Source organism: Pantherophis guttatus, chromosome 1 (genome assembly GCF_059756535.1).
Source record: "Pantherophis guttatus breed Tessera chromosome 1, ASM5975653v1, whole genome shotgun sequence".
Lineage (NCBI taxonomy): Eukaryota > Metazoa > Chordata > Lepidosauria > Squamata > Colubridae > Pantherophis > Pantherophis guttatus.
The window spans coordinates 162806420-162826359 of NC_142063.1; the positions used below are offsets into that span (position 1 = coordinate 162806420).

Here is a 19940-nt window from a genome sequence, read left to right on the forward strand (position 1 = left end):
ACTATGCTATTATTCCAGCACACAATTTTATTTATTTCATATATTTTATTTATAATTAAATGTACCTCACATTATTTATATAAACTCTCATGGTCGCTTACAATAGTTTAAAAAAAACTTACTACATATTGTATTAAGATTAGCCATTTAAATCACTATCAGTAACAATTAACAATTAATTATTAATTAAATTAATTGTTAATTGAATTAACAATTCAAGACTTAATAAAAGGGATAATTTTTGCTACTTTTTAAAATATTGTTTTTATTTATTCAATATATATAGCAATCCATCTCACATTTGGGTGGCTTACAAGTAAAACATAAAAAATACAAAAAAAAAAAAAAAACAGCCATGCAACCAATGCATATGTTAAACATCATTAAACAATTAAAAACAGTACAGTAGAAATGTTGGGAGTGTGAGGGAGAGATGTATCTCCTTGGGCATTGCATTCTACAGCTAGAAGCCATGCAAGTTTCTAGTTGTGGGGGCTTCCTCAAAAAGATCGGCGGATCCAGGTCATTGGGCAAGTACTTAGCAGAAAAAGTAACCCACACCAAGTGCAAATTTTGATGTTTGCCAAGAGTAAAACTTATAATACAATGCAACAGTCAATATGTGTTATATCCAGGAGTGGGCTGCTGGGGGTTTGCAGGGGTTCGGGAGAACCTCTAGCTAAGATTCTGTGCAGTTTGGAGAACCCCCAAATCCCATTCCTGGCTGGCCCCACCCCGCCCCACCCTTCCCAGGAATCCCCACACAGCCCATTTTGGATGCAAGTAAGTGCAGGGCGCATGTCGAGGCTCAAGGAGGGTGAAAAATCGGCCTACCAGAAGTTCGGGAACTTCAGAGGGCCTCCGGAGCCTGGAGAGGCCGTTTTCACCCTCCTGGTGGCTCAAGGAAAGCCTCTGGAGCCCGGGGAGGGCAAAAACACACACACACACACCGTGGTGCAGGAGGCCGACTAGGCCATGACCACCATGGCCATGATCACCCAGCAACCGGGCAGAGAACCCCTCGCTAAAATTTTTGAAGCCCACCCCTGGTTGTATCCAACAGGTTTTTTTTTTTTTTTAATTTGATTTATATGCCACCCTTCTCCGGAGACTCAGGGCGGCTTACAATGCGTTAAGCAATAGCCTTCATACTTTTGTATATTTATACAAAGTCAGCTTATTGCCCCCACAAACTGGGTCCTCATTTAACCTACCTTAGAAAGGATGGAAGGCTGAGTCCACCTTGAGCCTGGTGAGATTCGAACTTACAGTAATTGCAGACAGCTGAATGTAAATAACAGGCTATCAGTCTGCTGCGCCACCAGGCTCTTAATATATCTATAAATTTTATTAGGTCCATCTGGCTGAAGAAGGGTCACAGATGGCACAGTAGCTGTGACTGTGTGAACATGTTTCTCATCACAACTGCCAACTACAAATCCAGATGAATTGGGGATCAGTGAGCATCTGCAAACTGCAAAGCTGCTTTTTCTGGAGGAATACAATCCCATCACATTGACAGACTTCAAGTCCAATATATTCTTTGCTATACCTCTGTTTTGTCCAAATTTCATTCCTTCTTAGGACTCCTCCATCCAACCCATTATCAGAATGAAGCAACGTTGAAAGATGGTGTTTGCTTCCTTGGAATCAGCTAATAACAAAGTAAAGATTTTTAAAACAAATTAATTTTATGCTAGATATAAGATGAAACAAAATAAGGCTTAAACCAAGCTTCTGCATTGTAAATGTTCAAGCAGTTATTTGTCTTTTCAAACGTAGGGGTCAGCCAAAAACAACTTCTGCATAAAAAGACAAACATGTGATATGTATTGAACTAAGCAGTTTCATACTGGAAAATCTACCGATTTTGCTAATTTGAAGCAGTTTGTAAAGGATAGATGAGCCAAAATTCCAACTCCGTGCTGTGAAAGAAATTAAAGGAAGTGTTTGGCTGCAATTATTGCAATTCAAGATGATGCAACCAACCCAGGGGTGGGTTCTACTTACCTTTACTACCAGTTCGCATCGTGCCCGCACACACAGATCAACTTTGATGATGTCCGGGTCAATGGGTGGAGTCTCCCACTGGTTTTACTACCGGTTCTTGCAAACCAGTCCGAACGGGGGGCAACCCACCACTGAACCAGGCACTGAATTAAAGATAGCAAGTACATTTTCATGCAGATACACTGGATGTGGTAGGACTGTCTTTATGAAAGAAATGAAACAGGAATCAGACTTTTTATAGATCACTAGCAAAAGACCCACATCAACCTTCAAGAGCTTTGATGGAAAAGAGATGAAAAATATCAGAAAAGCCCCAAAAAAGTGAATAATTTTTCATAAGGTGCATTTGCAAGAAATACAAATTAGTGAAAGTACATTCCCAGGTAGAAAGAAGTCCAAGTGACATTCACCCAGCTTTGGACATTTCCTGTCTCTTCTCCTTCCCCTCACAAGAAATAGAATAAAGATTCTTCTTTATTCCATGTCACAGTAGAAGATTTCTGCTTGTTTTACACTGTAGGAAGTTAGCACCCACCCCTCTCCTAGAAAAATGAAACATTCTAGGAAATATTAAAAAGGCAGAATATTGTATTTTCCCTAAAGGAAAAACATGTTTCTAAAGACATAAACTCAGGGCCTCAGCTCCCTGTGCCCAGCAGATATTTTGGTGTCAACCTATCTACAAGACAAAGGCTGGGTCAGCCTATCTACAACACAAAAGACATGGCCCTCAGGACATGATAGGATTAGCCCTCACTCAAGATCCAAACCAGGACAAAGCCATTAAGCCATAATAGGAATTGCCCAAAGCCCATTCATTACATCATCACCCAGCAAGATTCAACCAAGCTTGACTCAGAAAACCTACAAGGTTAGTTATGACCCCTACAGCAGCCAATAGCTTGCCACAGGAACAGGAAGCTCTAAGGCGGGGCCCAAGAAAGAGTATAAATCTCTCTCACACATACCCATGTCTCTTTCTGCCCAGGACCCAAAAAACTCATGTGGTCCTGTCCACCATTAAACCATCTATCCAAGCAGTCTCCATGTTTCCAGTGTCTTTCTCCCCACTTGGAACTGAACCCAGATGGACATTTCTTCCAACAACGTGAATCAAGAAAGTATGATTTAAAACAAACTCCAGCATTTGCTCACCTCTTAAAAACATAGCTTATTGTCAGTAACCTTAACATATGGTTGTGTTTTACATATGAATGCTAAAAGCCTTTGAATCAGGAATCATTTTATGAATCAGAGAAGTCTTCTTTCACTTACAGGCAAATTGTTTTCCTTATTACTCTGATTAATGTCATAATCTTAGGCAGGGTCACCATTACTGAACATATTAGCAAGGACTGCACATTTATGAGGAGAGTCAATAAAGTTTCTTAAGGAGTTTGGTCTGATAATGTCTGTGATAGAGTAACCATTTTAAGACAGGAGTGGACAATGACCCCCTTGCTCTTGGCCTTCTGGAAATCACAGATGATTGAAATATTCCAGAGGGCAATGGGGGAGCATGATTAAACAATCTGGTTAAAGTTCTTAGATCACATTTTATTTTCATTTTTCTCTTTTCTCTGCCTGTTTCGCTTGATGACCCCAAGTGCCGGAAATCACCCAAAATTGTAAGGGCAGAAAAAGATGGTCAAGAAATAAATACCATGCAAAATATGGTAGGCAATTCCAAACAGACAGAGGTGGTCGAAAATGGAATTGTTTTACATGTTACACATATGAAAAGAGGAAGTGCTTTAATTGTGTGGTTGCAGCTTACCTCTTGACTTTTTTTGGCCATCACCATCTCACATGCATCTTTGCAAGAGGGAATCCAATCTACAATGCCTTCAGCACCAAGCCTGATTCATCTTTGTAGGCAGGGGTCAAAGGTTTGCAAGTCGATGAGAAGAACAGAGCAAATGATTTGGAGGAAAGGGGTAATAACTCTACCCCCAAAATTAACGCAGCTCGTGCCTGGCAGGAAACGGTACCCAGTTGCTCCACAGGCAATGCAGTGATGCTCCTGCTTTGGAATTTCTGGCCTCTTTCTTGAGCCTTAAGAACAAGCATAGTCGCCACTATTGTAAACAAGCATAGTGTCAGGATGACACGAAGCTAATTGTTGGTGAATGTCAACTCTCCTCTCACAGTCAGCTTTGCAAGCAGGATATTATGAGGTTTAATTGCTGCATGACTGGTAGTTTAAATATTGTTTGCTTAGATGTTTCAATAGAGGGAGAGAGGTTAGGTGAGACTCTCAAGCCAAGCACAATAAATCATTTCTGGATCCTGATTTTATTTTAGGGAGTGTCTGGCATTTTGCCTGTAGCCTATCATTAAGCCAAACTGCCCTCTTCCTTCTGAAGCATTCCCAGGACCTTCCCTTTTTTTTCCACCTCTCCTCTGAGTTTCTTCAGGCTCATTTCTGCCTGATATTTCCTTTAGAAGCAGAGGCTGCCTTTGTTCCTTTTCGTTTCATGGACTCATCCTCAGGATTTCTATTTATTTTCCTTTTCACTCCGTTTTATCTTTAGTAAAGGTTTCCCTCGCACATATGTGCTAGTCGTTCCCGACTCTAGGGGGCGGTGGTCATCTCCGTTTCAAAGCTGAAGAGCCAGCGCTGTCCGAAGACGTCTCCAGGGTCATGTGGCCGGCATGACTAAATGCCAAAGACGCACAGAACGCTGTTACCTTCCCACCAAAGGTGGTCCCTATTTTTCTATTTGCATTTTTTATGTGCTTTTGAACTGCTAGGTTGGCAGAAGCTGGGACAAGTAACGGGAGCTCACCCTATTACGCGGCACTAGGGATTTGAACCGCTGAACTGCCGACCTTTCGATCAACAAGCTCAACATCTTAGCCACTTTTCTCTTTACCAACTGATGTTTTTCCTGAGACCAATCTCTATGGATATTTACAATTCTGCTATTTACAATTCTGCTATCTAGAATTCTATTTCAGGGAAGGTTGCTTTCTTATACAGGTGGTCCTTGATTTACAACAGTTCATTTAGTGACCATTCAAAGTTACAACGGCACGAAAAAAAGTGACTTATGTCCGTTTTTCACCCTTGCAACCGTTGCAACACCTCCATGGTCACATGTTCAAAATTCAAATGCTTGGCAACTGATTCGTATTTATGGCGGTTGCAGTGTCCCAGGATCATGGGATGACTTTTTGCGAACTTCTGACAAGCAAAGTCAATGGGGAAGCCAGATTCCCTTAACAACCGTTTTACTAACTGAACAACTGTAGTGATTCACTTAACAACGGTGGCAAGAAAGGTTGCAAAATGGGGCAAAACTCACTTAACAAACATTTCACTTAGCAACAGAAATTTTGGGCTCAGTTGGGCTCAGTTGTGGTCATAACTCGAGGACTACCTGTATAATTATGATTCTACAAATAGTGAGGAAATGTAAATCAATGTTTTATCACATTTAACTTGATTATTCAGCGTGTTTGGTTAATCTGTGCTTTACATTTGCAGCTGATTTGCATCGTGTAGCTTGAAGAATATTATAGAATACTTACAGTATATACATTCCAAGTTGTCAGTCTAAAGTTCTCAAAAATAGGATTCCTACAAATGTGCGTTTTCTGTAGATGGGGATGAAAAACCATGCACTGTTAGTCAGAATTCCAAGACATATTTTTGGCAAACCAGAAGAACAAGCGCACCGAGTGAGACTTTTTCCTCAACGCTAAACAAATGATCTCTCCTTTGGCCTACCATAAAGTTGTTAAAAACTCAGAACTAATTTTACAGTTCATTTGGATCCAGACAACCTTCTGCTTGCTACAATCACAGTTGTTGACTCTGTAACATAACATGCACAATCAGGTAACAGCTTTTGTATCTGAATGCCAAAGCAAAAGAGAAAAGAAATCACAAGCTGAGTTTTCTCTCTTGTTCCTTCCCTTCTCCATCTTCTTATTCCCATTGCTTAAATACAATACCTTTGGATAATTCCCGCTACTTGAACTGTCACAATTATTACACTTCGATTTTATTAGATTCTTGGTTTTTATTACATTCTTCAGATTCTTAATGTCCACCTGACATTATTCCACGTTTTCCCAAAGAATTTCTTTTCCTTTGACATCCTATCCCATTCTTTCCAAAGTAGAGTTTAGACTGGAGCACTATACATTGATAAGGCAAAAAAATACCCTCCATTAAAGTAAAAGCTACCATATATTTTCTTTTTACCAGTGTAAGGTATCAATTTTCTACCTGACTATCTTTCTAAAACCAAAGTGCCTCTCTAAAAGCTCTGGAATGTTGAACAAGCAGTACGTTCAGTTCTGACAGGTTTCGATTTGGAGGGGGGGAGAGACACGTGTGTTATTTTCATGTTTGTGTATGATTGTGTAGGTCAGGAATTTATCTTGATTCTAAGCATAGGTGGGGAAATTGAACTGATCCCAGGTAAACACAAATAGACAATGTTGATCAGATAGCATTGTAACCAAAGCATATCAGATGAGAGCTATGGCACTGTGATGTGTTTAACCTCAAGCAAACATGAAGCTTAAAGCAACATATAATTAGAAAGGAAAATATTTTCTCCTCTGTTCTCCCCACTAATTCCATCTTGGTACAGATACAAATCCAACCTGCAAAGCCAAGGCTGCATTATTCATTAGTTATGTTTCCTCCCTGTTCACTAAAACAATCCCTTCCAATTTAGGTCCAATCCTATAATAATAATCCTCCTGATGGGTTAATACCATGTTTTTACCTGGTTGTATTTCTATGTATCAGTAGCCTGCAATGACAACAACGTGCTTTAATCACAGCTAAAATTACTACGTACTCTTACAGCTTAAGTCTGTGGAAAAGTTTTTCTCAAACACTTTTTTGCCCATGGAATGTTTTACACTGTTGTAGAATAGCACAAATCAGTAAGGAATCAGAATGCCTATCAGCCTATTTATTGATAATGGAAATATGGACTGGGATAGGGTGAGCTTATAAGGCAGAAATGGAAAAACAGAAAACTCACTCATAGATTGACTCCATTTTGAAGTTGGCCTATGCCCTTGCTCACATAAAATAATTGACAGGAGGCAGAGAGAAGGAGATCCAGGCTGGCAGCAGAGACTCTACCATAAAATTTTGTTGTATGGGCCTTTTTTTACCTAGGCCACTGTCCTACATTTTACCACCTATTTTCCTATGTTAGCCTTCATTTTGTGGAACTCTTCCCACTTCCAAAGATTCTTCTGTAAGGGAAATGATTATTGGATTGTTTAATGCCAAGCATTAAAAAGATTTAGCAAGATTTTGCTAGCATTCTCTTCAACACAACTGTAGCTCAGGTGAATGGTGAGCTGGACAAGCAGGTATCAGTCTTCCTCACATACCAAGAAAAAAAATCACAAGAAGGGCATTTTCAACATGCAGCTGTTTCTACTTACCTCCTCAAAAGCACGATGAAGTTGACCCACGAACAGTTTTCCTGTCAATCATCTTGAAGTTCTGAGCTGACCAATAAGAGAGTACAAAGAATATTATTCAATCAAAGCTCTGCTCCACCCCATATTGTTTTCTCACATCCAAGAAAAAACACCAGAAAATTCTCATTCTGCCTATTTTATTAAAGTCATCATTTTCTTTCTGCAATTCTTGCCTTTGAAAAACTGTTAAGATGTGAAAAGATTGCCCATACCAGCATTGTTATGTCTAAAGATAGATGCAGTGCCATAGACAGTCTTAATTGTTTCTATTGTTACTGATTGCTTAAATTAAAATCAAATATCATAAATATGATTTGGATTTTACAAATACAAATATCAAAGTATACTTCTTAATAATTTGCCTTCCTCAGAAAAAGCCTGAATCAAAGAAGGAAGGAGAATTTTCAGCCCCATAGCTGTTCAATCTCAGCAACAATCTTCCTAAACTTCTTGGCTAGATTTTTTTTTTACCAATGTCAGCTTAAGGTGCTTGCAGCCTTTCATCAACAGACTGGTAAATGAAAAGATGTTTATTAATCTGGCTGACACTGAGAGAGTGAGTACTCAGGAAAAATTATGTTCTCCAGGAATCTGGAGGTGCACAATGGCACTCCTTGAAACAGGCATCATATCTTTGTTTCTGTTTTTAAGCTCCCATCCTGATGAATTGACTTACAGGTTTGTTTAGTTTCCCTGCATAATGTGTGTTTGTTGCAGTCCTCTTCCTCCTCCTTTTCCTCTTCCTCCTCCTCTTCTTCTTTTCCTCCTCCTCCTCCTTCTCTTCTCCCTTTCAGAAATTCATGTGAGATGGAGTGAGAGAAGGGAGAGCATCATGTGACAGCTGGGTTTTACACCAGCCCCACTGATGTCAGAGAAGGGCACCCTTTGGTAATATGGAGACTCTGCCTATATTTTGACTCCCACAACATCTTTGAAACATAATTGTTTCTTTGAATAATAAATACATGTGAAGCCAAGATCTTCAAAAAAAAAAAAAAACAGCAGCAGCTATACAATCTTCTTCCCATGTCACTTAACTGCCACAAGGTTGTAAAAAAAATTCAAACAGCAACAATTTGATTGTTATGATTTCTAAATACTTTTCAATGGAAAATCCATAAAGATAATGCAATCTAATTGGGAGATGACATAGGCCTGCATTACTGCAACCAGTCTGTCCAGAATCTGAAAGAGCAGAGAAACATTCCCAACTATGGCAACAACTTGCCACCCAAGGCAACTGCCAGACTATGAGCATACTAATCCACAAATCTTCAGTTGCAGTTTAATTTTATCCATCATTCATCTGTTTATACCCACAAGTGGGTCGGCGTATCAGTGATCACCAGAGCCCTCCAAGATTTTTTTTTTTTACCAAGGTTGATGGTGGGTTTAATACCAAGAGAAAGGAAGTAGATCAATGAGAAGATGAGCATCCACAAACCTTGACTGACTGAGAAGAAATTTTTTTTAAAAAAATCATTTTGGTCAATGACCAGCGTATAAGAAAATTAAATAGTAAAATACAATAAAGTATTTATGCAGCTGTGGATTAACTGTATGCTGCTTCCTTAGCATGACTGTCTCATTACTTAAGGCTGATTTGAATAGAACGATATTTAGCAAGAGCTGTTAATTTGTTTAGTGTTGCTCAACTTGTCTATACAAGGAGGATGTGTGACATATTTCTTCAATTTCCTTTCTAATCTAGTATTGGCTTCATATCCCAATCTGACAGATCTATGTGGGTTCATTTATGAAGCACATGGTTGATACTGGGCTGTGAGAGAGAAACTGTACTGAGTTTACAAGTCTGGCTGATATTAATGAAGCCTGAGACATGCTGTTCTTGATGAATTGTTAGTCTAGTCTAAAAAAGGAGGCTCTTGTATTGTAATCCTTCCTGCCAGCCTGAAGTATGATTGCTCAATATTCTATGAGTTGGCTTTCAGCTCATCTGAAGATAAATGGTATCCAGAACACCTGAATGCCATCCAGAAGCAATTATAGACACGGGCATATTTTCTAGCATAGTGTAATATCATGGACCCCATGTGTGTCACCATTCAAATTTTTCTTTAGTTCTCAGCATTATCCATTACTTTATTAATAGGTGTTTGAAATTAACAGAGTTGTATTGCAGAATACAGTTCAAATTAACAAGCATAATAACATCTGGAGAATTTAATACAACTTACAATGGTTCGTTTAATGACTGTTCGAAGTTACAACGGCCCTGAAAACAGTGATTTATGACCATTTTTCACACTTATGATCATTGCAGCATCCCCATGGTCACATGATTCTCTGTGGGGGCACCTACCCTCTGGAATCAGCTGCCCCCAGAGATAAGGAGAATCCAAGACCTCGGTGCCTTCCGCCGTGCCCTTAAAACTTTCTTTTTTCAGCAAGCCGGGCTGGCTTAATATATTTTTAAATATTTTTAATTGGTTTGTTATTTTAAATTGGGGCCAAATTAATATATATCTTTTTAATTGTTTTTAATGTTTGTATTGTATGTTTTTTATCTGGCTGTACACCGCCCTGAGTCCTTCGGGAGAAGGTGCGGTATATAAATTCGAAATAAAATAAAAATAAAATAAAATGATTCACATTCGGATGCTTGACAACTGACTCACATTTATGACACTTGCAGTGTCCCGGGGTCACCTTCTGACAAGCAGTGTCAATGGGGAAACTAGATTCACTTATAACCGTGTTACTAATTTAACAACTGCAGTGATTCACTTAACAAGTGTGGCAAGAAAAGTTGTAAAATGGGGCAAAATTCATTGAAGAAATTTCTCACTTAGCAACATAAATTTGGGGCTCAATTGTGGTTGGATGTTGAGAACTACCTGCATTATTAAATGACCAAACTTTTAAAAACACATTAGTGTGTTCTGTATATAGTCTTCAATAGAATATTCTTCAATATCTGAGAACTAAGGGTCTGAGAACTAAGGGTCTATAGACAAGCAGATCTCCCAATATAATTTCTTTTTTCAGTATTCATAATTATATTTATTAATCTCATACTTGTTTTATATTCCTTAAGTGGAATCACATAGCACAACACATAAATTCACAGTTGGCCACTACACGGCACTTGGGACTTGTTCATTATCGTCTGATTTCTGAAATTAATACTCACACTGCTACATCCACTATGCTTTGTACATTTAAATGAATCTGTTTTCAACCATGGAAATGTTAATCTGACCATTAGGACAAGCAGAGAAGTGGGAACTGAGATGGCGAGCAGCAAGCGTTTATCAGTTGACTGATAGGGTGTGGAAAATCAGGGTTGAGAAGGCAAGATAGTGCTCCTCAACTGTTGATTATTCAGGAAGACAGAGCGGAGGTGGCAAGTAGGTTCTTGATAGCTTTCAGCTACTGTGGAATTCAGGCAGTGATTTCTTAGTTTCTGAGGTTGTTAGCTCTCTGAGAGTCGTTGAGGCCACTTGGGGATTTATTTGTATCCTCAGAGTCACCTGAATCAGAGTGCAAATCAGTGTGGGATCTTCTTGGAACTGCTGAAAAGGCTGCATTGTAGACAGGAGATATCCCTCCCCCTCTGTTGAGAGAGGGCTGTTTAATTTCAATATAGACAGCCTCTTTGACCCCTTTCAAACCAGTGGCCCTCACTGTCCAGAATGTGGACTTTGCTGTCTTCAAAAGAGCAACTGTCTGAGAGCTAATGACGGACCTTTGGAGTGCTTTACGACCAAATGACTGCAAAGAATATAAATCCTTCCAACCCCCACCATTCAGTCAGAACTGAAGAAGCTTCTTGGATGAGAAGCAAAACCCAAGAAAATCCTGTTGCCTTTTTGAAAAGCACCTTTGTGACAGGAAAAGTAGTAAAATCTTTCTTTCTTTCTCTCACTCCCTCCCTTTCTTCCCCATTTCAGCTGGCAAGGTGATCTGCCAATCACTAGATAAATATGGCCTGAACAGAACATCAAATCTTCAGTGTAACCAAAGGAAAGAAAAAGTTTGAAATTTAGAAAGCAACTTCATTTTCAAGCAACTTTCATTTTATTTGATGGAGGAGAGAGAGAGAGAGAGAGAGAGAGAGAGAGAGAGAGAGAGAGAGAGAGAGAGAGAGAGAGAGAGAAACAGTTTAGGTCTGAAGTGTGGAAAAGCTTGTCAGCTATTTAAGTTCCACTCAGAATTTGACTTGATATTTCCACTATTTGAGATGAGTCTGCATAAAATTAAGAACTTAAAAAACAGTCGTTTTTTTTAAAGTTGTTTTGTGTTGCTTAGGGCAAATGACTCAAGTACGTTCTTAAAGTGACAACAACTGCAGCAAGCTTTATTCAAGAAGTATAAACAAAATACAAATAAACTGCACCTGGAACTAAGGTGTACTCAAAGCTATTGTGTTCTCACTTGTGTTATTGTTTATGTCTTGATAAGAAGGCCAGCTTTCAAAAACATTGTCATTATTACTATAAGAATAGAAAATGTACAAATCACTTCTGGATGACAACTTAATGTGCTGCAGGTTTTGTTTTGTTTTTTTTCCCTTTTGGGATCAAGTATCTAGAGCAGGGGTGTCAAACTCAATTTCATTGAGGGCCGCATCAGGGTTGTGTTTGACCTCAGGGGTGCAGGGGGCATGGCCATGAGGCGTGGCAAGATTCATGTCACTCGTGTCGGGGGCACATATGGTGGCCCAGGCAGGGCTGTGGGATCCACCCGCAGCCCTCTGCAAGTGAAAACGGAGTTTCAGGGTTGACATTGAGAGAGCCACCCGTGGCCCTCCCGAGCTCAGTTTTCACTGGCAGAGGCACCGCGGGCCGGTCCTTTGCTGTTTCCAGGGCAACCCCGCGGGCCAGATCTAAGCACCCCGTGGGCTGATCTGACCCATGGGCCTTGAGTTTGACACTTCTGATCTAGAATATGCATACTTCAATTTATGAGTGTATGGAATAGAATAGATCAGCTCCCACCCCCACCCCAGGATGTGTTTAGATGTTACAACATTTTACCTCACTCCTATAGTTTCTGGTGCAAAGAGGAGTATGTGTTTTGATTGCTACTTTCCATATAAAAAAGTTACAAGTATTGAAAAGGAAAATCTGGTACAGAATGGCCATTGATCCACCTCTGAGGAGAGCTAAGTCATTTAAAAACCTGACCCTGACTCTCAGATGGAGGATAGGATAGCCTCTGGCAGTTTTTCAGAAGGGTGCTTTTTTTCCTTCTCATTCACCTAATAAAACCTTTGTGGAAAAGCTAACTCTGCTGCAAGGTCTTAATGAAATTCCAAAGGGAATGTGAAGGATTAAGAGCAAGACCACAGCACATATACAATAATCAAAGCGATGGTTTTCCCAGTAGTAATGTATGGCTGTGAGAGTTGGACTTCAAGGAAGGCTGACTGCCGAAGAATTGATATTTTCAAATTGAGGTATTGGAGAAGACTTTTGAGAGTCTTGGAATGCAAGGAGATCAAATCAGTCAATCCTAAAAGAAATGAACCCTGTTTGTTCTTTGGAAGGGCAGATGCTGAAGCTGAAGCTCAAATACTCTGACCACCAAATGAGAAGAGAGGACAAGACCCTGATGCTGGGATAGATTGAAGCAAAAGGAGAAGGGGTTAGGTAGTGTCATCAATGCAGTAGGCATGAGTTTGGGCAGACTATGTGAAACAGTGGAGGATCTGGGGTGAAGCCTGGCATGCTGTGGTCCAGGGGGGGTCACAAAGTATCAGACACGACAACCAGAATAACAATTACACAGCCTCACCTGCTCATTTCCCATTCTGCTCCGGGCTCTTCTGGAAGCCGGCTTCCGAAATTGCAGCTTGGTTTAACAACAGGGCTGGGTTGGTGTTCACTCCAGTTTATGGCCACTACAGGCCATAATTGGTCTTTCTCTGGTTTCTTGCCTTTCATATCTGCTGGTTCTAAGTAAATCAGAATACCAATGCTTGCTTTTTCCTTTGTTGTTGTTGTTGTTGTTAGTTGTGACGTCGTGTCCGACCCATCGCGACCCCATGGACAAAGTTCCTCCAGGCCTTCCAGTCCTCTACCATCCTCTGGAGTCCATTTAAGATCATGCCTACTGCTTCAGTGACTCCATCCAACCACCTTGTTCTCTGTCATCCTGTTTTTGCCCTCAATCTTTCCCAACATTAGGCTCTTCTCCAGTCAGTCCTTCCTTCTCATTAGGTGGCTTTTTCCTTTAAGGGACTGTTCTATTCCTCAATAGTCCTTATACTTTTTCTTTTTCAGACCTTTGTACATACAGATGGCTTCATAAACCCTTCCCAAGGGAACACAGATACATGCCCTTTCTTTCTCCTCTGCCCCTTTATTGTGCCATCATTGCTTTGATGCTGTAATGATTTAAAGCAAAGGAAATCAGGTGCTCCTTCATTCCTGTGTTCCACTGTAAGCCATGGAAACTTTTTAGCAAAGAGAAACTGATGGTTCAGTTTCATGGAAGCTGCTAAGCAACATTAATTTAAACCTTTTAATTTCATTCCAATACGCCTACATCGCAACTTACAGGTTAAAAAGAAAAGGGGAAGTGGAAAGGAGGAAAGAGAAAGGGAGAGGGGAAAGGGAGAAAAAGGGGGAGAAGGAGAAAGAGAGGGAAAGGAAAAGGGTGGGGAAAAGAAAAGAGACAGGGACAGGGACAAGGGAAGGATATTTTCAGTTGTGTGTGCCCAGAGTGGGGAAAAAGGGGAACATGCTTTTATGTCAGATAAATCAAAAGGTAGACTCCCAGAGATGTAAGGATGAATGGAATGAAAAAACTGCAGAGAAATTGGGAAAATACAGGCAAAAAAAAAAAGACTTAACAGTTGTTGCATCAACCACAAGGTAAGTTTAAAAATGGAACTGCTGACCCGCAGAGAACATTGTGTCTCAGGAGTCCGAATGACATGACTGCCCAGGACAATGATCAACTACTAGAGAAAGGGAGACATGCCAGCAGTCAGTCATAGCTGAAGCTTCAGTTAGAATGGCATGAAGAGCTTCAGACTACCTACAGTATTTTGAAGAGCTTAAGACACAACAGGCTGGAAAGCAACAGTTTTGAATGAAAACTTGAAAAGACAGGTATGAGGTACAATTGCAATGAATTGGGAGTGTATAACAGAATATGTTATCTATTCCTCCAGTAAGGAATCGGTGGCCAGTCCATACTGGCCTTGGGACAAACAGAAAGTATGAATCTAATCTGGTTCATTTTGGACCATTTCAAGAAAAAGTCATTTCAGTTTGGAAGAGGCAGATGTCTCTAAAGTGGCCTATGTTGTGGTATTAAGATTTTACCCAAAATAGATGCACAATTAATGCTGCTGAAGTCTTCCTTCTTTATTCTGCTTTCTGGATAAGAGAGAGCATTATTTGTTTAACTAGGGAAATTGTTACTAGAGTTTGCCTAGAAGACCAGTAACCATGCAGTTCCTTTTATTACCTCCAACCAACCTGTAACACCACTGCTCTGAGAGCTGCATTGGTTGCCAGTCTGCTTCCAGGTGCAATTCAAGGTGTTGGAGGTTACCTTTAAAGCCCTTCATGGCATGGGTCCAGGTTACTTGAGGGACCATCTCACTCCACTGGGATTGGTCCGTACCACTCGTGCCAACAGAGGATACTTGCTACGGGTCCCATCAGCCCCATTATTCTGATTGGTGGAGTCCAGGAGGATGGCCTTCTCTGCTGTTGCTCCTGCCCTCTGGAACATCCTGGCCCCCTTTTCATCAGGGCATAAAGATGTGGCTTTACCAGTTGGCTTGGGGCCCCAGTGTGGGAACAGCGCAATGGAGCTGATTGATTGAGTAATAACAGATCCCACCTCCACCTCTCCCCATGTGCCTTTGGTTTTAATATTTGATTTTAATTGTTTATGTTTTAATTGTATATGTAACTCTTAAGTCCCCCAGAGTTATTCTATGGTAAGATGGGCAGCCAATATCTTTTATAAATAAATAAATAAATAAATAAATAAATAAATAAATAAATAAATAAACAAACTAAAACCTCTCATTATAGTGCAGAAACTTCTGAGTTCTCCAGAATTATTCAGATTACATATTCAGTAAAACTCCAGTGGGTTATAACTGGAAGAGGTTTCAGGGAAAGGCCCTAAAATGCTGGTGTAGTTTGTATCATATTAAGATGGAATGTGTGGAGGTGGTATACAACCTTAATTAAATGAGTTACATCTAAGATTGCATAATGCCTCCTGGATAGAGGGAATGCCTTTAGCACTATGCAATAAATACGTTTGGTAATTCAGATAAAAATCAATGAATTATTACATTATGCAAAGCTTGGCAGATCAGAACATTTCGATATAAAGGAAATCTGGGATGGATTTCTTCTCCATTCCTATCAAAACAAACAGAGAAACAGATTTCCTTACGTACCTTTCTGCCCCTATCCAGAGCCTTAAATAAATAAAAACAGTGATAAAAAGTATTTGTGAAAGCCACACATGTCAAGATATTTGGGATGGGAGAAAGGAAATGGCATTATTGTTGTTTATGAGAATGGCCAGAGCAAATTATGGACAGTCGTAAAAATACAATCCCTCATAATCACATCAGAATCCTGAAATGGAATCCTTGAGCAATGAGTTGAAAAAAAACAACTTAATATCCATAAAGCCTGAGGTTGCAGTGAGTTCTGTGTTGATGCAGCAAGTCAATCTATTATTTAAGAAACCAGCTGTTTAGCTGTTTACTACCACCCTTATTTGAAATAATTATCAAATGCAGAGCAGTAATGGGTAGGGATTTATTTAGAACATAACCTTGATCAATGCTTTGCATGAATGAAAAAAGGCATCCAAAGGGATTTCATGATGATGTAAGGAATTCTTCTTTATATCTGTCCACATTACTTCAGTATAACAAATCAGAAAATACTGAACTCCATACCCAGAAATGCTTAATATGGCAAACTTATACAATGTGGGGTAAATATAGAATATTTCCAACTATTCCTTTAGCCAATGCCAAACAAACCTAGACAATTTATCTCTAACCTTGCAATGTGCAAGTCTTGATATTATCTCACACACCTCTTTTGCATTTTGCAGTTCTTGTACCTCAAAGCAACTACAGTAAAGGCTGTACTATGCAAGAAAGTGCAAAAAATTTTAAAATACTACAATATTATCAAAGCAATATAGAACAGCAGGCTGTGACTTTCCTATATAGGTCCATAGGAATTTTGTAGCAAGTTAAGAACAGATAGATTAGTGACAATGAAATAAAATAGCAAAATTCCTACATTGCAAATGAATTATGTTTTGCAAAATTACAGGAAAGGAAAGTTTTGCAATATTATGGGGAGGGAATAGGAAAGCAAGGAGAGCATTGTCCAGAACCGAAAGGATGACTGCCCTTTGGGAAATATATGTCTGAGTTTCATTGACTTAATAGGGTTCCATCTCAGGATTCTAAACCCAGTGAGGGTGAACCTATGACATGTATGTCAAAGGTGACACATCACAAGATTTTGGGTGACACACTAGTGTTCAACAAGACTCAAAAACAACTATTCTCAAAAGCACTCCACATTCTCATGCAATTTTGTAGACTGCAGAGGCCACGTGAGAAACGGATGTGTTCTCATGCAGCTTCTGAAAGTCACATAAGAGGACACGATCCCGCACAGATTCCAGGGCTTCCGAAAATTTCACAAAAACAAGGCACATTTTGGCATAATTTTTGGAGGCTGCAGAAGAGCTGCTTCAAGAACAACGGCCTTGGATGACCTTGAGCAGCTTTGGGTAGGCTGCAGGGGCCTGTCAACAGAAACAGGACACTGCCTGAAGGTAAGTGGTGTGAGACAGTTCCTGGAAAGCACTGGGATGCAGGGGCAATTGCATCATTCCCCAAGACTTGCACACCTTGGGGAATGGCATGAGATGGCCTTTTTGAGTGGCAAGGGTGGCACTGGCTCTGAAGTCAAGGCCCAAGCCTCTATTTTAGGCCAGCCTCAGCACTGCCATCAAGTGCCACTGTCCAGGATGACTAGATAGGGAGAAGAGAGAGAGACAGAGATGCCAACATAGGCATTTTTGGAATTTTTGACACACCCAGAAGGTTTGCTATCACTGCCCTAAAACAAACCACAGCCATCTCCTGAAAGCCTAGAATGAAATAACTGCACAGGACAGCAACCAGCTGCTGGAGAGGAAGGACTTTCTGGACACTGCAGTCAATGGAGCTGGGGCTGCTTTAGAATTGGAATGAGGCCTCCGCTCTGAAGGGCATAAGACAGCTCAGGTTAGGAAACAGCTGTTTTGAATTGAATCTGGAAACCAAAGGAGTGGGGTAAAACTGGAAATCATGGGGTGCTTTTACAAAAGAGCAGGAGTGAGAGGATGACATCTTCTGATTTTGCCCTCAGAAACCAGAGAGTGGCCTGTAACGGTCATGGGCCAAGGAGAAAGTGAAATCTCTTCTCACTCACAATATTTTTTTTAAAGGATAGAATGCTATATATGGCACTTAAAGAAATGTTTTAAGTTTTCAAAGAATTTGAAAGCAGAGAGGACCTATGGAAAGCTACAAAGAACCAATACTGGACAGGATCAACGGAGGAGCTGACACCTGGCTCTGACGAAAGCTGGGAACTATGGAAATTGTTGAATAGACCGTGCATGGGTACTACAAAATCCAGAGACATTGAACAATTGGGGCTATCCGGTGGTTTCTGCCCTTTACAATTGTGGTAAAATGCAGACAACACAGCCTTTATGCCCTGATCAATGCACCTGAGGACCTCATGGCAGGGCAACAGAACACCATTAATGTTGCTGGGCAACATCTGTTTAATCTGTATATATCTGAATCTTGTATTTTATATTTTAAATGTTATATCATATAGCAGTGATGGCTAACCTTTTTGCCGTCGCATGCCAAAAGCGGGGGTCGCATGGGAGTTCTGTGTGCGCATGCCGACAACCATAATTCACTGCCCCCCAAACCCAGCATCCCATGTGCATGCGTGCGTGACCCCCACACACATTCCCCCACGCATGCGCACATGACTCCCATGAGCCCCGTTTTGGGCATAGCAGGCCTCCCTGAAGCCTTTGGAGGCTGGAAACGGCCTGTTTCCAGACTTCCAATGGGCTCGGAAGGCCCGTTATTTGCTCCAGAGGCTTTCCTGGAGCCTGGGGAGGGCAAAAATGGCCTCCCACACACACTCCAGGAGGCCCTCCAGAGGCCGAAAACGCCCTCTCAGAGCCTCCGTGCAAGCCCTGTACTTATGTGGCATCCAAAATGGGCCATGTGGAGACTCCTGGGAGGGGAGGGACGGCATGGGCAAAGCCGGCCGAAAATCAGTTGGCCAGCGCGCGCATGCGTGCTGGAGGTGAGCTAGGGCCACCTGTGGCACGTGTACCATATGTTCACCATCACGGTAACTGTGACACTTCTGACACATATAAACAAACAATGGAAAAGTGATTGGTATACAATAAAAAGATGTCCACTTGATTCATCGTCATCTGAAACCCCCAAAACAGCCCAACTGTGTCTTCTATACCTTTCCCATTTCAGTTGCTTACCATGGTAGGCATTCACTTACATGTGGATTCATTGTGTGGATATGGGCAAATATGCTGAGTAGTTTGCCCACTCCTTGTTTGGGATATACCTGTTTGTGCCTGAGCTGTCTCTGTTCCCCAACTGAACCGTTAGCCGGCAAGCATTTGCATCAAGGCAACTTGCCCATGATGATGAAATTGAATTCCCACTTCTGTTTTAAAGGAAGGAGGCTGAGCTTGAATTATCTGATTGCCAAACGTACGTCAGGCATGTAATATTTCCAGGTCTATGACTTTTTAAAAGGGCTACTTCTTTTGTTAGAATGCCTTTTATGAAGGTTCTCCCCTCTCTCTGCACCCAAACAGCTCTCTCCTTGCAATCTGTTGCCTGATAACGTTCGTGGGATTTTTTTAAAACTGCTGTTTATCTAGCCCTCAAAGGAATGCATCCTCCTACCCACCAGATTTCCTTCATTTGCAACCCTCGGGATTCTTTCTCTGCCTCCTTTGACTGATTGAAGCTGGATATGAGAAGCCTGAAGGGTTCCTATCCAAGGATCCACCCTGTCACATGTTTGGTGCTGCATCTCGTGCAAATCGTTTTTTTGCAAAATTGCTCAGGCTAGCTGGTGGTAAGAAAACAGGAAGTTCACCACACTTAAGTTTCAAGTACTCAGTCTCCTCCTTGAATGAAATCAAAATTGCAAATGTTTTGATGACAAAGAGTGCCTTGAACTAATGACCCAACATTGAGATGTACATCTTCAAAATTGTCTATGATCTTTCAGTGGTTTACGGGACAAGAAGTATGCATCATTTTGACGTGGCAATATAGCCACATATATAACACAGAAGCATGTTTTTAGACATTTTGAGCACAGGTTGTAAGCAGTCACAAACCAGCTGTTATAAGGAAGAAGATTCACAATATT

The 19940-nt window shown here is 40.7% G+C and overlaps 1 long non-coding RNA gene across 5 annotated transcripts; it reads right to left on the bottom strand.

Annotated features, from left to right (window-relative positions):
* Positions 1-1179: 1179 nt before the first annotated feature.
* Positions 1180-13778, bottom strand: LOC117674937 (uncharacterized). 5 transcript variants are annotated; one of them, XR_009621330.2, is made up of 5 exons: positions 13234-13778; positions 7435-7500; positions 5545-5610; positions 3788-4088; positions 1180-1654 (listed from the first exon to the last, which is right to left on the bottom strand). It is a non-coding gene; the product is annotated as an uncharacterized LOC117674937 (long non-coding RNA). The 5 variants fall into 5 exon arrangements; XR_009621329.2 differs by lacking the exon at positions 13234-13778 and adding an exon at positions 8150-8366; XR_004594052.3 differs by lacking the exon at positions 13234-13778 and adding an exon at positions 7945-8137 and having other exon boundaries at positions 3788-4065.
* Between the last annotated feature and the right edge of the window lie 6162 nt (positions 13779-19940).